Source organism: Lissotriton vulgaris, chromosome 12 (assembly GCF_964263255.1).
Source record: "Lissotriton vulgaris chromosome 12, aLisVul1.2, whole genome shotgun sequence".
Lineage (NCBI taxonomy): Eukaryota > Metazoa > Chordata > Amphibia > Caudata > Salamandridae > Lissotriton > Lissotriton vulgaris.
In genome coordinates this window covers 177,426,134-177,444,822 of record NC_141700.1, presented here as the reverse complement: position 1 = coordinate 177,444,822, position 18,689 = coordinate 177,426,134, and the positions used below count along the sequence as shown (strand labels likewise).

The 18,689-nt window shown below is 42.4% G+C and overlaps 1 non-coding gene across 1 annotated transcript; it reads left to right on the top strand.

The window, feature by feature from the left end:
• Positions 1-14,782: 14,782 nt before the first annotated feature.
• Positions 14,783-14,889, top strand: LOC147673791 (U6 spliceosomal RNA). The gene has a single exon (XR_015303060.1). It is a non-coding gene; the product is annotated as a U6 spliceosomal RNA (small nuclear RNA).
• The last annotated feature ends 3,800 nt before the right edge of the window (positions 14,890-18,689 follow it).

The window sequence follows — 18,689 nt, the reverse complement described above, 5'->3', positions numbered from 1 at the left end:
AGTGTCTCTTCATCCATGCGCCAGCTTTTATTTTTTTGAAACTAAGGAGGGATATTTTCAACATAAACAACTATATACATATCTTTCTCAGATATTTATCATAATGCTTGTGCAACCGTGCTGAGAAAGGAACTCGCAGACAACTCCTTAGATGAAGCAACAGATTAGACAAAAACAGTGACTTACCTGGTAAGACATATTGTAAATATTTATATATTTTGTAAAAAATAGAAAATTAATGCATGCTGAAATGTCTACAACATAAAGTGTATAGTAATAGAGGCAGAGTTTCTTATAATCTTCTGTGGTTACAAAAATATGCCATGGACCATTCCTCTTTAAGGGAAATGCAAAGCTCACTCTAAGAGTGCCATTCTGCTCAAAGAAAATGATGGTTATTCTGATGTAGTTCTTAAATGCCTATCGCAGTATTTGTTACACTATTCCTACTGCTTATTCCAGCTTTTGACAATAAGTTCTGTTTTGCCCACCGTACCTTAAAATCTGTGACAAATGAATGTGCCCCTAAGGAAAAGACACACACAATTCCTTTAGTCCCAAATCAGAACAAACTTGTAATTCTGTAAGAAAAGTGGTCTTCAATGGAGTCTTTCTTTGATCTTAATAAGTCTCACAAATGTAAAGCATATAAATATCGTGTACATATGCAATTAAATGTTGTTTTTTGTGTGACTTTTTGTAAAGTATTTGATAGTAAAAATAGATTTTAAAATTTGTAAAAATGTATAAATTGTAATGATGTATAAAAATGTCTAAATTGTAATTAATGTATATATATGTGTTATTTGTAGCCCTGAAGAAGTCCGTTTGGACGAAACGCGTAGGCACTGGCTACAACATTGCTTTTATGAAGATAGCCTTTTTTGAACAGAATAAAGACCTGACTACTCAACCATTGAAGACTTTTAACTTCCTTGGATGGAATGAATGAAATGTTGAAATTATATGGTGTTTATCCATAAAGAATATTGTTGTTTCCTTGGCTATTATACCATACAGAAATAGATCATTTCTATACTTTTGTAGAGTGCTGGACATTGTGTTAAATTGTGTTTGTTTGAGATTTTTTAGTCTCATTGAGACCTAGGGGTCTGGATCTCCTGTCCTTAGCACCTAAAAATTGCAGATATTAATGGTACACTAGTGGATAGGTGCAATATCGTATAGCCTCAAACCCCTGTGCTCAGTGTGTATTGTACTTCATGCACCTTGTTACCAACCTCATGTCTGGGGGAGCATCGGCACAGGCCAGTGAATGCAGTGGTCATGGTGGTTCAGTAGAGAGGCCAAAATTACATAGTATTTCATCTAGCTAATATTTTGCATGCTTTAAGCCCTATACTACATTTTCCAGTGCACTTTCTTTCGATCTATAGTATTCACATTGCTTTTTCTAAATAACAAAGGTCAAAGCTCTCACTTCAAATTGCCTTCCTGCTGCCGCCACAGCCTTCCCTGAGCACCATTGCCTGAGATCAGCAAGGAGGTCTGAAAGCTCTACAAGAACATGTGGCATTTTCGGTCTGTGTCCCTTTTAGGAAGCATCTGTGTAGTACTCCTTTGGAATGCACACGAGTTGGATCAATCAATACGTAATATGGTGACTAACGAGCATGAAAGGCTGAAATGTAATCCCTGCTTCAGCAACTGATTTAGTTGTGTCAATCTGGGAGAATCGTTTTTTTTCTTTCTTTGCCTCACTTACCTTAAATGCCAACTTGAGATTGTATAGAAACAGGCTTTGCCCGGTATGAGTAACTATGAAAACTAGAACCTTAGGCTTACATTTATTTTACACTTAAATTAACTAAATCATTGGAGTTAGTCCTGAAAATCTGATTTTCAAAGTTAATTTCTTATTTTTTGAACCCTCTGGGAAGCAACTTTCTTGCTTACGGTTAGTGCTTAAGGTTGGGTGTGGAGTATTGAATCAGCCCCTGAAACTAGGACACAAGGTAAACAACTCACCATACTATCTCCTAACATAACGCATCACTACGTAACATAACCTAATACTACGTGACACAACAAAACATAACAAAAAGATCTCATAATCTAATGATATCAGACCGGCGCCCGGTCGTACATAGTTTACAGAAGCCTTAAAGTCTCACTCTTTCTCTCAACTTGCTCTGTCGTTCCGGATGTGCAGGCCGTGTGCGCAGTAGCGCCTAGAGACTTGGAAATGCATCATGCGCTATATTAGCGGCAGTTGCTGTTTAAATGCGGCCAATCAATCAATCGTAAGTGTCGTCATAATCATATCATGAGACACAAAGCACCATGCTCCCGTTTCATGCCACTCATGGAAGGAACTGAAATAAGATGGGGCAGAACCCTGCTTCTCTCAGCACCAGGCCGGCCTCGTCCCTCGCTCCGGAGGGGAATGCGTTCACAAGCGCCCTTTGTCTTCACACTTATCTATCTGCGAGCCACGCTCCCCACCCTGGGAGCCATGCCGTTCTCAGCGAAGTCACATCAAATGAGCCAGAACAACAAACCCCAAGTGAACAGTGATTTATTGTGAATTCGTGACATTTTTATAGTTCTCAAACCAATAACACAAGAAGAAAGAGCGGCCTGTGAGCCCCTGGCAGTGATATGTCTTCAAGGTCGGTGGAGCACAGAACCTATTGGTTACTGATAACATGACTTCATACACACTCTCCCTCACACAGCTGCTGCGAGGGGGGCGTGGGGGGAGCAGGTGCCTGATTAAGTTTGTTTAGTTGGTGTTTGAGATTGGCAAAAAGAATGCTTCATTTTTAATTTTCTCCCAAAATAATCTTCCACTTGAACACATTGGTCAAACATGGATCAAGTATTCTGTTTATTAAAAATGTTTACAGTTTACAGAGAAATAAACTGCACATGCAGACGGGTCTTGTGTCAAAGATTCGACATGGAGTGTTCATATTCTTTCAAACTTTGAAATAAGGACGCGCTGATTGAATCTGTAACTGCTAAGTAGAATTTAAGTGTGCGTTCTCGGTGCTTTGAATTATTCTGCAGTCATTTTTCCATACTCTTAGTCATCGATAAAGTGGTTCTTGCTATTACTGTAAATTAAATGCACTTTAAATGATTATCTCTTACATTTGTCATAACAAGAATTTACATTTATGTCTTTCCTGCTCCTTAAGTGGGAATAGAGAAGCCATATAAATGTGCTAATTTATTGTGTACTATTTATTATATGAAGATAGTTTCTTGTCTAATCACAAGTCATTAAAATCAAATATTATTAGCAATAACCAGGGGGAAAAAGACTGGTGCTAAAAAAAAGCCAAAAGTAAGCTAATAAAGGAATACGTTTGTTGTTCGGTGGAGTGATTATTCCATTTGAAGTACAATGTTTGGATAGAAACATTATAAAATATAAGATGACAATATGCCTATATAAACAATCAAATGTCGAATATACAGATTAAAGGTTATCGTCACCCATACAGATTGTACGTGGGAGGCCTATGAGTCTGTTGTGTATTTTATCTATCTATCAAAAGATTAAAAGGCTATTGGGTTGGTTGTTACTGAAATCCACGCTGCAATATTGCCTGTACTTTATATAGAGACTAATGCTCTACAAACTACATTAATAGGATATTCCACGTCACCAGTGATTTCCATGAACATATAGAGAGGCACGAGTCCAAAGGCAACATGAATTGAGAAAGTCAAGGTGCTCCAAGATGACTTGCAACATACATTTATACGTGCATTTGTGGGTATTGTATCACGTAACAAGGGGGCAGAGTGTTGCTGGCTGGGTATAATTATGCTGGCACGTGACCCGGTGAAGTGCAAAAAAGCACAAGGTTATTGCGAACCATCTACATAAGTCTTCAAGTCCACACTTACATGCCTGAATGGAGACAAACAGCAATTAGTAAACGTGTGCATGGGTTGTTAACGCGGCTTTTGGTCCATCTCTTGGTGTCCTTCATTGAGACCTTGTGTTTGCCGTGATTTCGAGATTATCCATGAAAGATGGTTGGACATGCTTTTAAAGAAAATCCTTCCAGTGAGGAATGTACTGGAAATAGCGACCCATGGATCAAGCATGCAACTCACCTGAAGGTGTTACAGCAAACAAATGATGGACGGAATGCTGACAATGCAGACATTCTCCCCCAGTCCAAAAATCTGGGTTAAATACATCGTTCTTTTGCCCACTACGCCACCCCAGTTTGGACCCAGCCACATGCAAATCAGTCTTGACCCTGTGCCCCATGGGAACAGTCCAGACCGAACTGCCAGGCTAGGTCCTCCCTGGACCAGAAACAAGCATCATGGGGCCGGTTTCATGGTATGTCACCCTTCTTCAGCCAGGCTAGCCTGAATCCAGCGGCACAGTGAGCAAGCTACCCGTGTCTGGGCATACCCATCCCACTTAGGGCGAAAAGTGTTACAGCAAAGAAATGATGGATGGAATGCTGACAATGCAAACATTTTCTCCCAGTCAAAAGATCTGGGTTAAATCCATTGTTCTTTTGCCCACTAAGCCACTCCAGTTTGGAACCAGCCATATGCAAATCACTCTTGACCCTGTGCCCCATGGGAACAGTCCAGACTGAACTGCCAGGCCAGGTCCTCCCTCGACCGGAAACAAGCATCCTGGGACCGGTTTGAGGGTATGTCACCCTTCTTCAGCCAGACTAGCTTGAATCCAGTGGCACAGTCAGCAAGGGACCCGCGTCCGGGCATACCCATCCCACTTAGGGCGAAAAGTGTTGCAGCTAACAAATGATGGACGGAATGCTGACAATGCAAACATTCTCCCTGGTCAAAAGATCTGGGTTAAATCCATCGTTCTTTTTCCCACTACGCCACACAAGTTTGAACCCAGCCATATAGAATAGAATAGAATAATCATCTTTATTCAATTTGATAAGCAAACCATAAAAGCATATAAATAACAGTCATTAAAAAATGATTCACAGAAATACAGTTTTGCTAAAATGGGCTAAAATATAATATCATACGTGGAAAGTCCTTCTCCTACTATGTATATCCTCATTGATGTACTTAGTCCCCCCTTGTTATTCCTAGTTTTAAAGCGGGCTTTAAAAAGTTTGTCACACAATAAAGGGTAAAAACATCAGTTGACATTTTTAAAAACAGCAAAGCTACCCGAGCCTGCCTGAATCTAGCTTGTCTTAACAGCTCTTTCAGAAACAATTTCCTGGGGTAGGCATAGTACAGGCATAATAAAACTAGGTGAAGTGTGTCCTGCGGAGACTTCATGTCGCAACCGCAGGGTCCTCTCTCTTCTGAGTTTATAATAAAACCTGCAGGTACTGCCAATAAGTGGTGGATATAATTTAGTCTAAAACGGGTTACCAAAAAACGATCATGGGCATTAGTCAGAAATGTTAAATAAGGTTCTATAACCTGTGACGTTTTAACTAAAATATAATCTCTCACCGAGTGTTTCCCCAGTTCAACAGTTTCGCGCTGCGCCATCGCAAACATGGGGAACAGTATTTTAACATCGCATACATCTTTTAACTTTATTGTCTCAGGTTTGTCAAATAAGTCTACGTGCCCTAGGTTGACAAAGGAGTCCCTGACGTATTTCAGCCATGGGATTTTCCGGGCATGTTCCAGGGCGACACAATCCCGTACTACCAACCTTGTCAGGCCCACCTCTTCTTTGGTCCAGATCTTTAACCAACCTACTAAAAGCCTTCACTCCTATACTGTCTGCGATGTAACTAACACCCAGCTCCTCATGTATAAAATATGCTGGCTTGCTCTGTAGGACTTTCAGCATCCGCCTTAGATATTTGTTCTCGACCCTTTGCATGGTAGTAGGTTTAACAAATCCCCACACCTCACTGCCTTACAGGACTTTGGCACAGCAAACTGCTTTATACAATTTTAAAATCACACCCGGAGTCCAGTACCCCAGTCTCTGGGCATAATTTGCAATTGAGCCCATGGATCTATTCAAAGTTATACACTTATCCTCTATAAGATGTTTAAAATTCAGGTGGTTGTCAAAAACACACCCAAATAGGCGAAGGCTGGGACTTTACCCAGGGTGTATGAGCCTATAGAGTAATTATATTTTTTGCTGGGGTTCTTTCCCATCTCCATTACGTATGATTTTGCAAGATTTGAGGACATGTTCAGGTGTTCCATGAATTTTACAAAGCCGTCTATTATGCGCTGTAAGCTGTGTGGGGTGCGGGCCATAAGCACCGCGCCGTCTGCGTACAGCAGCACCAGGACTGTTCTACCCCCTATTCTAGGTAAATCTGCCTCAATGTTCCGCAGGGTAGCATCAAGCCCATTAATGTAGATGGTAAACCAGAATGGAGCTAAGATAAATCCTTGTCTCACCCCACTAGAACAATTAAAAAGCCCTGTAACTTCCCCTCCTTTGTGTATCTTACAGCTGCTGTTGTGTTGGAATGCAATGAGTGTAGGATGTTTATTATAGGTATATCTACCCCAATGTCCCTCATTAGAGCCCACAACTTGCTGCGATTCACGCGATCAAAAGCCGCGGTGAGGTCCATAAAGGCTAGGTATAATGCCCCGTCCTTCGCTATAATATATTTAGCAGTAATAAGACACAGGTTAAGACACTGATCTACGGTGGATTTTCCCGGGCGAAACCCATATTGCACATCCGTTATAATTTGTGTCTCCTCTGCCCAATCCATCAACCTATTTAAAAAAACCTGCCCCAGGACCTTAGCTGTAACATCTATCAGCGATGTTGGCCAATAACCCTGTGGGCTATCCCTATTTCCCTTCTTGAAAATCGGGACGATAATGGCAGAGGACCAAGAATCTGGGATATTTGTGTTTACTGCTGCGTTCAATACCCTTGTTAAGAGCGGGCCCAGACCTCAATATTGGACCTAAAAAGGTCCTGTGGGATCCCGTCTGGCCCCGGAGCCTTATTCCTCGTAAGACCCTCTATTCCTGATGTTACTTCTTCCAACGTGAATAAAACAGGAGTGCAACTTAGTGGTAGATTTGGGGTTTTCTGATGATTCTGGATGGCAACGTGGTTATACAGTCCCTGAAAGTGCTCTCGCCATTGATCTGGAAGAATGTTATTGCTTATCCCCGGCTTGTTTGGAACAGAGAAACAGGGATTATTGATTACATTCCAGAAGCGGACAGATTCTGCTGCTTCTGAGAGTTCTTCCCATGTGGCACGTTGTAATTCCCTCTTTCTTTCTTTGACCGCAACATTGTAGCTTGCGTGACAAGCAGCCACCAGAGCCCCGTCTCTGGGTTTCTGTTTAAGTGCTCCTTTCAGTTTTCTCAGGGCCCCTGAACATTGACTGTCAAACCACCTTGTAGCGTTCCCCCTGGCCCCTTTAACAGTGCCTTCAGTAAGTTTGCTGCTAGATGTGCGATGTTCTTGGAGGCCTCTAATATTTCCTCGCTATCCACCCCTAGATCTAGGCACTTCAATATATCATGCTGCCCTTTGTCAAATAGAGAGACATTAAAAGAGCCTGTGTCGACCTGAGCCCATCTAAGCCTTCTACCTTGGTCAGTGGCAACAACTTCCATGAACCCCGCCTGTTTATCCAATACTCGTAGCTGTGACTGTGCCCCGAGCACTAGGGTAAGTGGGTTATGATCACTGTACACAATGTTCAATATCAAAACTCAATATATCCCTCCTTAATAGGGGCATAACAAAAATAGAATCAATGAAAGAATGACAACCTCTCTCTTTATATGTAGGGGGATCAGGCTATTCTTTTTGTTAAGAGACATGTCCATTGTGTGAGTTAAGCAAAATGAGTATAGTATGTCAGAGAGTACTCTTCCCACCTGGGTGTGCTCCATATGAGGGCCTTTCCTTAGTGGGCAAGATAGCCAATCCTCCCGTGCCACCCTCAGTTGAGGGCAGAGATGACAAAATCCCCAGCTAATAACAGTTGAGACTGAGCAATCCCCTTACCTCGTGTCTTGTCTAGCCATGTGTTTTATTCACGAAGACTGCCCCCACCCTGTGGGTTTGAAGTTGCGTTGTAAAAGTTTATTAGAATTAGTCTGACAGAATTATTAGTGAATTTTAAAGCTTGAACGACATTTGAGTCCCAGGCCAGATTCTTCCATTTGCCTTGTAGTCTCAGATCTACAAATATAATCAAGCCCCCCTTGGCTCTTCCAGACACTGATCTAACTGCCGGGCAAAAGAAGGATTTATAACCTTCAAAAAAAAAGTTCTTACTTATCTTCCATGTCTTCTGTAGATATATTATGTGGAACTCCCTCACAAAGGTGAGCCACTGCTTATCACCAAATTTGCTTGATAACCCCGCTATGTTCCATGAAGTAACCTTTATATCTCCGCCACTATACAATGAGTTTAAAGCAGTAGGTCCACTGCTACTCTGCGGGCTTATAAGAACCTCCACACGATTTGCCTCCCCGTTGATCACTTCACTGGATGGTGACCCTCCCTGTATGGCAGTCAATCAATGTCATTCAAATCCCTCAGTGAGGCAAACACATTTGAGAATACCCCCACCCCATAGCCCAATCGGATCCCTGTTCATTTCCCACTTGGGATTGAGCATAATTTATACTAGGCCCTGGTCTATAAAAGTATCTCACCTAGGGACAAACGTGTAATGGTGGACTCTAAGGCAAATATACCAGATGAATACAGGAAGATACCCTTTGCCAGTCTTGGATATCTGAATGTGATAATAACACAGTCTCCTGGGAATGCTTTCCTTGATTTCCCTATCTAGGCGACTCGCCTAGCCATGAGGATATGGTGGGGCTCTTTGATGTTAAATCCAGCATACTTGCACATCCTGTGTGCCACTTTGTTAATCAACTGGGGGGTGGTCTCCTCATGGGTATTGTCACGCCCGGGGACACCTGTCAATACCACTGTGTATGGACAACATGGAGGTGTGAGATCTATGACCGGGAGCTCTGTGCTATGAGGGACCAACAACCTTGCTTCCCCTCAACAGCTGTAGTTTGTCCTACCTCCCTAAGCGTTGAAGTCCTAACAGGGTCTGGTCGCGTTTCGGGGAAGGCACCTGCCATATTTAATTGGGTGAAACTGTTTGGTTTTTCCTTGCTCCTCCCTGTTCTTTGGGCCAGCTTAGGATCAGACACAGTTGGGCGTGATACGTTTGGGGTCCCTGTTCCAAGTTCCACCCCTCCCGCTGTCCCCTGATCCATCAATGATGTGGTCCTTATGCGTTGCTTACAACAGCACTCCCCCAACTTAGCTGAATTTACAGTCCCCCTATTCAGCTGAACAAGCGTATACATTTTCTCTTCAATCAACCTTAATTGACAAGTTAGGGGATCTAACAAGACTGTCACCAATGACTCTAGTTTTTTCCAATTCTCAGTACTGGGACCAGAGTCAAAAAACTCCAATCTGGGCCCTGAGGCCTAGATTGGATTCCCATGTCCGTAGGCTCCTCTTCAGGAATCTTTAGGGTAACCTGCTTGGACTTCTGCTTTAGTCTTTGTGGAGGAACATTCCTTGGTCGTTTTGCTGGTGGTTCATTATTAGTTATTGGTCCCAGGCCAGCCTTTCTCTCTCTTGGGTTAGCTCTTGAATGCTTCTTGTCTCTTGCCGCCATCTCTCTTAACCTGGGACCCTGTTGCTCCAGAACTACAGGAGGAAGCGGAGGTGCTAGAGAACCAGAACTAGTACATAAAAGCTCTGGGGGTGTGGACGACTCTTGCACTGGCATGACGTCATCTCCCACCCGCAACACCTTCCCTGCATCTGCGATAACTCAGTGGTTGTGCATGTTAACTCCATCAGTCACATCAACCGCCTCCCCCTCACAACGTTCCTCGGGGGCAGACACTATTTGCATATGTGTCGGGTCCGTATGGGTACTAACAAGAGATTTTGCTTCTCTTATTCCCCCCAGGGACGACCTCTTATTGTTTGCCAAGGTGCCCAGCGAAAGTCTTTTTTCCGTAATTTGAATTTCGTGGATTAAAACAGATTCTGCTCGAGTCAAAAAGGCATCCAATGTCCCCACTATGCCTCCTGGACCCACTAAGGAAGAGCGAGCCTCCTTACGGTTTTTGGCGTTTGGCCATTATGAATTCTAAAATATGCAGTGGGTGTTGGTAGTAATTAACAGTCCCTTTACTGGGTGAAGCAGAGAACCCCCTCTCTTTTGATGGACGTCACCCAGGGTGGGCCCAGACCAGTCAGCTGAGTCTTCTCTGGTCCTCGAAGGGCAAGGACACACTGCAGGAGTGGTAGCGGGCCTTATGAACTTCTCCACAACGCTGCTCCTGCCGCAGAGCCCCCTGGTCGCCGCAGTCCTGAGCTAGGGAGTATCGGACCGTGCGGGTCTAAGCAAGCTTAGTAATAAGGTTGTTGGGTTTGTGGAAACCGAAGTTCAGACCAGGTCCACCAAGTAGTCAAGTTTTCGTACTGTGTAAGCGGTGTACGCACGCAAGCCTGTTCACTGGCACACCTGACAGGCAAGCTGGCGGACTGCTCAGTACCAGACCCCCAGGGCCACAGGCATCACCCCCCCCCCAGGCAGGCAGGCAAGACGGTTTTCCCAATTTAACACTGTGCCCACTTCTTAATCACCCCCGCTCACCTCCACTCTCCAGGGATTGATGATTTTAGTGTCCGGGCCAGCTGATGTTCAGTGTGGGGCTACAGGGCTTGCAGTTCAAATTTAGTTATGGGATTATATGTGGTTGTAGTTTTGGTTACTGTTGTAATCTCCATCCACAATACAAAAGTACTGGCATGCGAGGAAGGAGGAAGAGGGCTCACAACAGCTGGTTGGTCACGCTGCTCCCTTTTCTCCGTTTACACTGCAGCAGACAGCAGTCAGCAGTCAAAGACCTTGATGTGGAAGAGTGCCTTCCAATGGTTTCCGCATGTGCGACTGTGACCGCAGCCTTTCGCTTCCTGCAGCCTGGGCCCCTCAGCTGGCCCAGCCAAAGGCAACCCTGCAGCTGGGTATAAACGCCTGATGAAACGGTTGTGAAACGTAGTCCTTACCCTCCTGTCAGCCGTCAGGTCCTGAGTGAAAGATTGGAAGAGAAAACCGCCCGGTACTCCACAGGTTTTTGGCGGTTTTCTCGGCGTTTTTCTCAGCTCCCTTCTCAGCCCCCTTGCTGCCTTCTTCATGCTCAGTCGCTCAGTGCTGGCTCACAGCCCAGCCATATGCAAATCTGTCTTGACCCTGTGCCCCATGGGAACAGTCTAGACCGAACTGCCAGGCCAGGTCCTCCCTCGACCAGAAACAAGCATCCTGGGACCGGTTTGAGGGTATGTCCCCCTTCTTCGGCCAGGCTAGCTTGAATCCAGTGGTACAAAAGGAGGTGGGGATGGACGGAGCATCTGAATCAATCAAACACTCACACCCAGTCAAAAGATCTGGGTTTAATCTATCACCGTTCTTTAGCCCACTCTGCCACCCCAGTTCAGAATCCAGTGGCACAGTGAGCAAGGGACCCATGTCTGGGCATACTCACCTGAAGGCGGCCAGTTAAGGCTTGAAACACAACATTTGTAATGTAACACAACGTTGGTAGGGAGAATTTACTTTGTGTAGATTAAAAAAATCTTTAGCAGTAAAACAACAACAGTAGTAAAATGAAGAGTCCACACAGGCTGAGTCTCTTTACTGAAGGACAAACAAATTAATCTCAACTATTTGATAGACAGTAAAATAATTAGGATAAATCTATGATTAAAAATATTTTTAAAACTATTTCAAGCCAATATAATCAATGCATAGTATTAATAATACACTAAAATATGAAGCTAAAACACTGACCAGTATGGACTTTTGATGCATTAATATCCCTTTTAATACAGAATGAAATGCCTTTGTATGATGTCGCAACAAATGTATATGAAATTGTTTTAGCCTTGCACAATGAAGTCGAAGTTATGAAAAGAGTCACTGGAATCCTAACTGAATACAGTCACACAATTGCTAACAGATGCTACTGGATCACAGGGTAGTAAAGCTGGTTCTACTACACCCCACCCTTTGCCCAGGCCTGGCTGCTTGCAGCAGAACAGATGAGGACCAATTTGGGTACCCACGGGATGCTGCAAGTGTGCCTATCTACCCCCCCTAGTTTGTTAGGAATTAGGGTGGGAAAAAGGGATAGGTGTTTGGCAGGGCCATTGAAGTGACCCTAAACTTGGCGCTCCCATGCTGTGCAGGGCATATCAGAGATACTTCTTACTACGACCCTGTCTCCCCCCCCCCCTTTTGGGAGGGTGTACAGGGTGGTTCTCCGATTAGAAGTCTCAATGATTGCACTTACTTGAAGAACCCCCCCTCCCCCCCAAAGGCACGACTTATGGATAGCAACTACAGTTTAAAGTATGAGAGCAGAGATTCACTATGTAACAGAGTTTTACATTGATTACGAGCTAACTATAGGTGCATGCCTATTATAATGCAGGATATATTGGGCAACAGCAGAAAGTCATTGGAGCCCGGCCTCTGTGACACTATAGAGGTTACAGTTGGCTCTAGGGAAACCTTAGACGGGCTACTGTCAATTGAAGCAAGCGCTATCCACACTACCAGTACAGGAACTCAACTAACATTTTGTAACAGTAAAGGTCATGCTGGTGGTCCAGGACTGGAGGGGATAAGGTTGGTAAGGGACTGGCCTTTGAGCGAGGTAGATTCACTGTGTTGTCCAGGTTTCCCAGTTGCTTCAATGTTCTCTGTTCCTGCTTCAGACAAACCAGGCATTTGTTGATCCTGGTGGTAATGAGTTTCAAACAGGTTCTGAGATTGAACAACTGGGAACCTCCGGTTACCTGCAGCTCCTTTCTTGGAATCTTGCTGGGATACATAGTAAGTTGGCTGATCCCTTTTGGGATGATTTTATGGAATCTTTTAATCTTGCCTTTTTCCAGAGACCTGGGCTCTAGAACCGGTATATAGGTCTGGTTTTGTTACTTATTCAGTGAATGGGCTTCCCCCTCATCTGGTCCGCCTTCTGTGGCCTTTAGATCTGGGCTCAAATTTCACTTAATTGTGCTATTGTGCTGCTTGATATTGAGTCACCTGATATTTTGGGGATATCCATAAAGGCTAATAATGGGTTCACAACCTATATCTCCAACATTTACAACCATGGTGAGGCCATTAACACGACATCTCCAATATTAAACCTCTTGGAGAAACAGTTAGTGTCCTCGCCTCACAATTCCAAGCTTATTCTGGCGGGAAGGTTTCAACACTACTAACAAGCCGTTGGATTTTGTTACACTACTCATTGAATGTGAGGATGAGACCCTGACTATCCCAGAATTCAGCTCTCCCCCCCCCAAGACAATCTAATTATTCTGTGGCAACACAACCAGCATTACTTACCATTGCTCACAGGTTATGTGCTTGCAATGGAAGATCTGTTTCCGATGCGGACAGGACCGTCACAATTTGCAGGGGCTCATCTTGGAGCAGAGTCAACTATTTAACCCTGTCCCTTAGCTTTTGCAGCTGGATGGTGGACTTTTGTGTAACTGAAAGATCAGAGAGCGACCATAATGGGTTGCATTTAATATTGAAAGACTGGTTTTCAGATGTCTCAGAGTCAGCTAGTGTATATGAGAATGTTTTTGTTTCGAATTCCAGGAGAGTCCTTAACTGGCCAAAATTCTGCTCTTCCCCAGAGAGTTTCGCTTTAATATATGATCGTTTTGGTTCAGCCCTTTCTCCCTATGAGGACGATGCTTTGTATGCAATCCCTATTGTTACCCTTCGGCCGATTTTTATCGCATTTGCGATAAACCTTGGTAATACCAAGGTTTATCTGCGATAAAAATCGCCGCAGCTCAGCTGTAAATTTTTGTCTCTAACCAAGCAATAGCGATAATTATTGCCATTGCTTGGTAATATGCCCGATGTGTCTTCCTTCTGGCAACTAATCGCCCATGGGAGTCTGGAAGGGTGCACTCCAACCTTCCACCACATGTCCAGCAGCAGTGATTCAGCACTTTTCTAATCTTTAGTCTATTTTTTCGTTCTGACAGAATGTCTTGTGTTTACGATCTATGTACCACGTCTAATGGCACCCTTGCTGAGCCTGGCCAGGATTTATTCTCACTGGATGATACCAGAGAAGTGGTAATGTCCTTGAAGCCTTGTAAAGCGCCAAGCCTTGATCTAATTTTAAGGGACCTGTACTGCACGGAAATAGAAATTTGGGACCTGTATATTAACTCCCTGTCTAATGCTAATATTGGTGCTTTCTTCCCTGATACTTGGAGAGCTGCTGCCATTGTTCCTATCTATTCAAATGGAGCAAGATCCGACCCACATAACTACAGGACCATAAGTTTAATTTACATACTCCAGAAGATGTTTTGCTGGCAGGTTTTGGGCAAATTGCAGCAGTGGGTTTGTGATGGTAACATTCTTTTGCCCTATCACGGCTGGATTCAGCCTGGAATTTCCGTACAGAACACAGAATTTGATGGACAAGCTTGTTTTGCACATATTTATTATTACATTGAATGTGTTTTAATGACATTTTCCAGCATTTTAAATTAAAGTGCATAATGTTATATGAATCTGAATAGTACCTCTTGGTGATATTGGTCTAATTTTGGATGAATGGTTGTATGGTTTTTAATTCATTTACCCAAAGTGAAACTGTTTAATTTTGACTGGTTGTCAATTTGGCGCCCTGTCCCTTTGGTTAAGGGAGGCCCATCTACTATTGTTTAATTATCTCACACAGTGTCCTGTATGGTAATTAATACAATGGATTATAAATTTTTGTGCTCGCTTCGGCAGCACATATACTAAAATTGGAACGATACAGAGAAGATTAGCATGGCCCCTGCGCAAGGATGACACGCAAATTCGTGAAGCGTTCCATATTTTTGGGAGGAAGCGGAGAAGGGGTGGGCAAGAGGGAGGGACGACGCAGAGGGAGAGGGGAAGGGAAGGGGAAAATGGAAAAAAGGGGGAAAAAATCAGGCATAATAGCAGGAACAGAGTTAATTTTGGAAAACATAAAGCAGGGTGTGTATATGGAATATGATTTGAGCAACACTAATCGACAAAACTACCATATCAATAATGGGTAAGCTTAATATACAAACCTGGAATATAGGAGGATTATTGACTGGAGATAAAAGAGTACGACTTGAAGAATTATTAAAACTATACCCCGTAGACATTTTATGTCTACAGGAAACCCATATTCCATGGAACAAAAGAGCATTATTAAGACTGAGGGGATACCATCTGATAGTAGCTTCAACTCAAACGACAAATATAAGGGGGGTTGCAATATTGGCCAAGAGTTGTTATGGACAAGGAATACGCTGCGCATCAGATCCATATGGAAGATGGGCAATTGCCAAATTAGCTAACGGTATTACGATATGCACTGTTTATGGATCCAACCAGGATGATCCTATAACTTTTGAAAAATTGGAAACCGAATTAGCCATTTGGCAAGGGCCATTAATTTTTTGCGGTGATCTGAACATTTCCTTAATACCATCCTTGCCGTCGCAGGTAACTGGATTAAAATATAGTGGCCGGAAACCAAAGGTTTATCAGGCTATTAGTAATTTAATTTGTAGCCTAGGGCTGACTGATATTTGGATGCAAAATAACCCAGCAGACTCTGGCTACACGTATTACTCACATCCCCATCAAAAATATGTACGGATAGATTACATTTTTACATCGAAAGATTTAACTTCCTCTTCGCAAATAAAGAAACTTCCGAAAACATTATCAGATCATAATCCCTTAGTATTATCAATTAATTACCAAACTAATTATAGTCAAAAAACCACATGGTGTTTCGATAGGAAATTACTATGCAACCAAGAATATATTGATTTTATTAAAGCCTGGACTGAAGAATTTTTTAGCATGAATCGATTTAGTGCTTCAAGGAATATTGTTTGGGATACTTATAAAGCCGCTCTAAGGGGAGAAACTATTAAGTACCAAACTAAAATTAGAAATGGGGAAAAACAAGAATTTGGAGTGAAAATAACTGCTCTAGCTAAAGCCGAAGAAGAGCATATCAGTAAAATCAGGCTAAGACAAGATATAAGCCAGGTGATGATGCAGATAGCTATACTAAAGTCAGAATTAAACTCTAAACTCAGTCAGAAAGCTGCTGAGACATATCAATCACATAGGAAACAAGTGTATGAAAGCGGAGAGAAAGTGGGCAGACAACTGGCACTTAGTACGCGCCAGAAAATCACAAAAAGGGACATAGCTACTATAATAGAAAACGGACAGACATTTACTCATCCAGCTGGAATCAATTCCCAGTTTCAAGGGTATTACCAGAAATTATACACAGAGGATATTAACAGATCAGATAAAGAAATAGAAGCTTTTATAAATAATTTTCTTAGTAACTCCGAGGCTATGGAAACATTGGACACTGATACAAGGGAGGACCTTGAAAAAGAAATAACAATTGCAGAAGTAAGGACCGCATTATCATTATGAGCCTCTGGCAAAGCAGCAGGTCCAGACAAAATACCGATTGAGCTATTTAAGATACTTAGCCATCAGTTATTACCGATCCTACATGATTTATTTCTTGGAATACAATACAATGGTGTACCTCCAACTTCCTGGGAGGAAGCTAATATAATTGTCTTTCCAAAAAAGGGAAAATCCCCAGAGCTCCTCACATCATATCGCCCTATATCCCTTATTAATTCGGATTCTAAATTATATGCAAAAGTCTTAGCACTCAGGCTCAGTGGGGTCATAGAACAGCTCGCTTCCCCATGGCAACATGGTTTTATCCCTGGAAAGGGAACTACTGAACACATCCGCAGGGCAATTGCCTTATTTGACGTCATGACAGCTAAGGGGGAGCGAATGTCTATGATTTTACTGGATGCCGAGAAAGCTTTAGATCGTGTCACCTGGAAATTTCTATGGGAAGTTATGGCACGCAATAATTTTGGCCCCAAATTTATTAACTCAATAAAATCAATGTATCACCGCCCCAAAGCGAAAGTCCTCGCGGCCGGATTATTCTCTGAATCTATTAATATAACAAGAGGTACTAGACAAGGTTGTCCATGCTCACCCCTGTTATTTGCTTTATATATCAACCCTCTTATTGTGAAATTATTAGAGAGCACTATTATTAAACCGATTGTTAGTTATCAGCTTGAAACGAAAGTACTGGCATATGCTGACGATATTGCGATAGTAGAGTAAACAATCCAAGTAGGACAAGTGCACAACCTATTGTTTGGTGAATAAAGTTGTTAGTGTGTATTTGCGTGTATTTAGAAAGGTTTAAGGTTGCTCCCTTGGGTACGTTGTCCGTCCAATACAACGTAACAATAAATCTTAACTGAGTGTTTCCAAATAAAATTTGGTCACAAGCCCAACTGGGGCACTCCTTATAAGTGATCACAAATCAGAGCTTCATATTTTCACAGTTTGAATCTTTTATTTTTTCATTTTTTCAAAACGAAAGAGTTCATTTAAATTTCATTTGTTTCCAATTATTTCAAAGGACCTCCTGAAATTATTTTCCAATCTCCAATGCATTTCGAGCGGACATTCCGCTCTTCATCAGGGAGTGCATTCTAGAAAAAATCGATACAATACAACCAATAAATTCAATTTCAATTGTAAGAGACATCACATTTTGAAAATACATGGGTGCAAAAAAGCGTCTGTTTCAAAGTCACACAAGCATAACTAATACGGTCTTCATAGAGTGCCGGTATAGACCTTATAACCCAAGTGAAAAGTGTGTTAAAGTGCACAAGGTTGTACAAAACTACTCACGTACTCATTAGACGAGTAGTAGAAAATCTAGGGAAAAAAATAAAGTGTGTGTCAGACAAAGGTAGGCTGACTAAGTAAATGAAAAAACTCGACTCGCGCTTAAAAAATAAAGCGCTTCTGAAAAGATACGGAAAAGATACGGAAGCGTAGCCCTCTCAGGACTGCTTACCTGGTGAGATTAGATACGCGCGTTCAGGGAACCGTCCATAACACCGTGTTCGGTGATACTAACAATAGTGTGCTCATTATATACGCAAAGGTTAAAAAACGCGGGGTTTAGAAAAAACCGCGTAGCGTTCAAAAACAATCAAAATGGTGAGACGGACTAAAGTGAGTGGTCACGTGAACGAGAGCAAAAAGGTGGCGGCCATATTAAAGTGGTGAAGTTCCAGCATGATAGACTATAACAGTAAAGACAAATCGTAACACACATGTAATATTTAGAGGCATCACATTTACAGAGAATCAAAGAGCAATATAAACAAATGTCTGTAATGTTACAAATAGCAGACAAATTCAATTCGTTCATTTAAACCGTTAGGTTTCAGCGCCTGCAGGTAATAAATCCAGAAGTTCTCTCTGCGCAAGAGTTCCTTGTTGTTGTCTTTTCCTTCAGATTTTTCTACAATTTCCAATATCAAAAATCTCAATTGCGCAATGTTATGTTTTGATTCATGGAAGTAGGTAGCCACAGTAGATTTTGCATTTTTTGTCCTAATGTTTGATTTGTGCTCGTTAATGCGCAAACGAATTTTGCGCTCAGTCTTACCCACATAAATTTTCCCACAGGGACATTTCAAAAGATAGATCACATTTGCAGTTTCACAAGTTGCTGTTACTTTTAGTTTAATTTCTTGGCCCCTCATGGGGTGATGGATAACATTA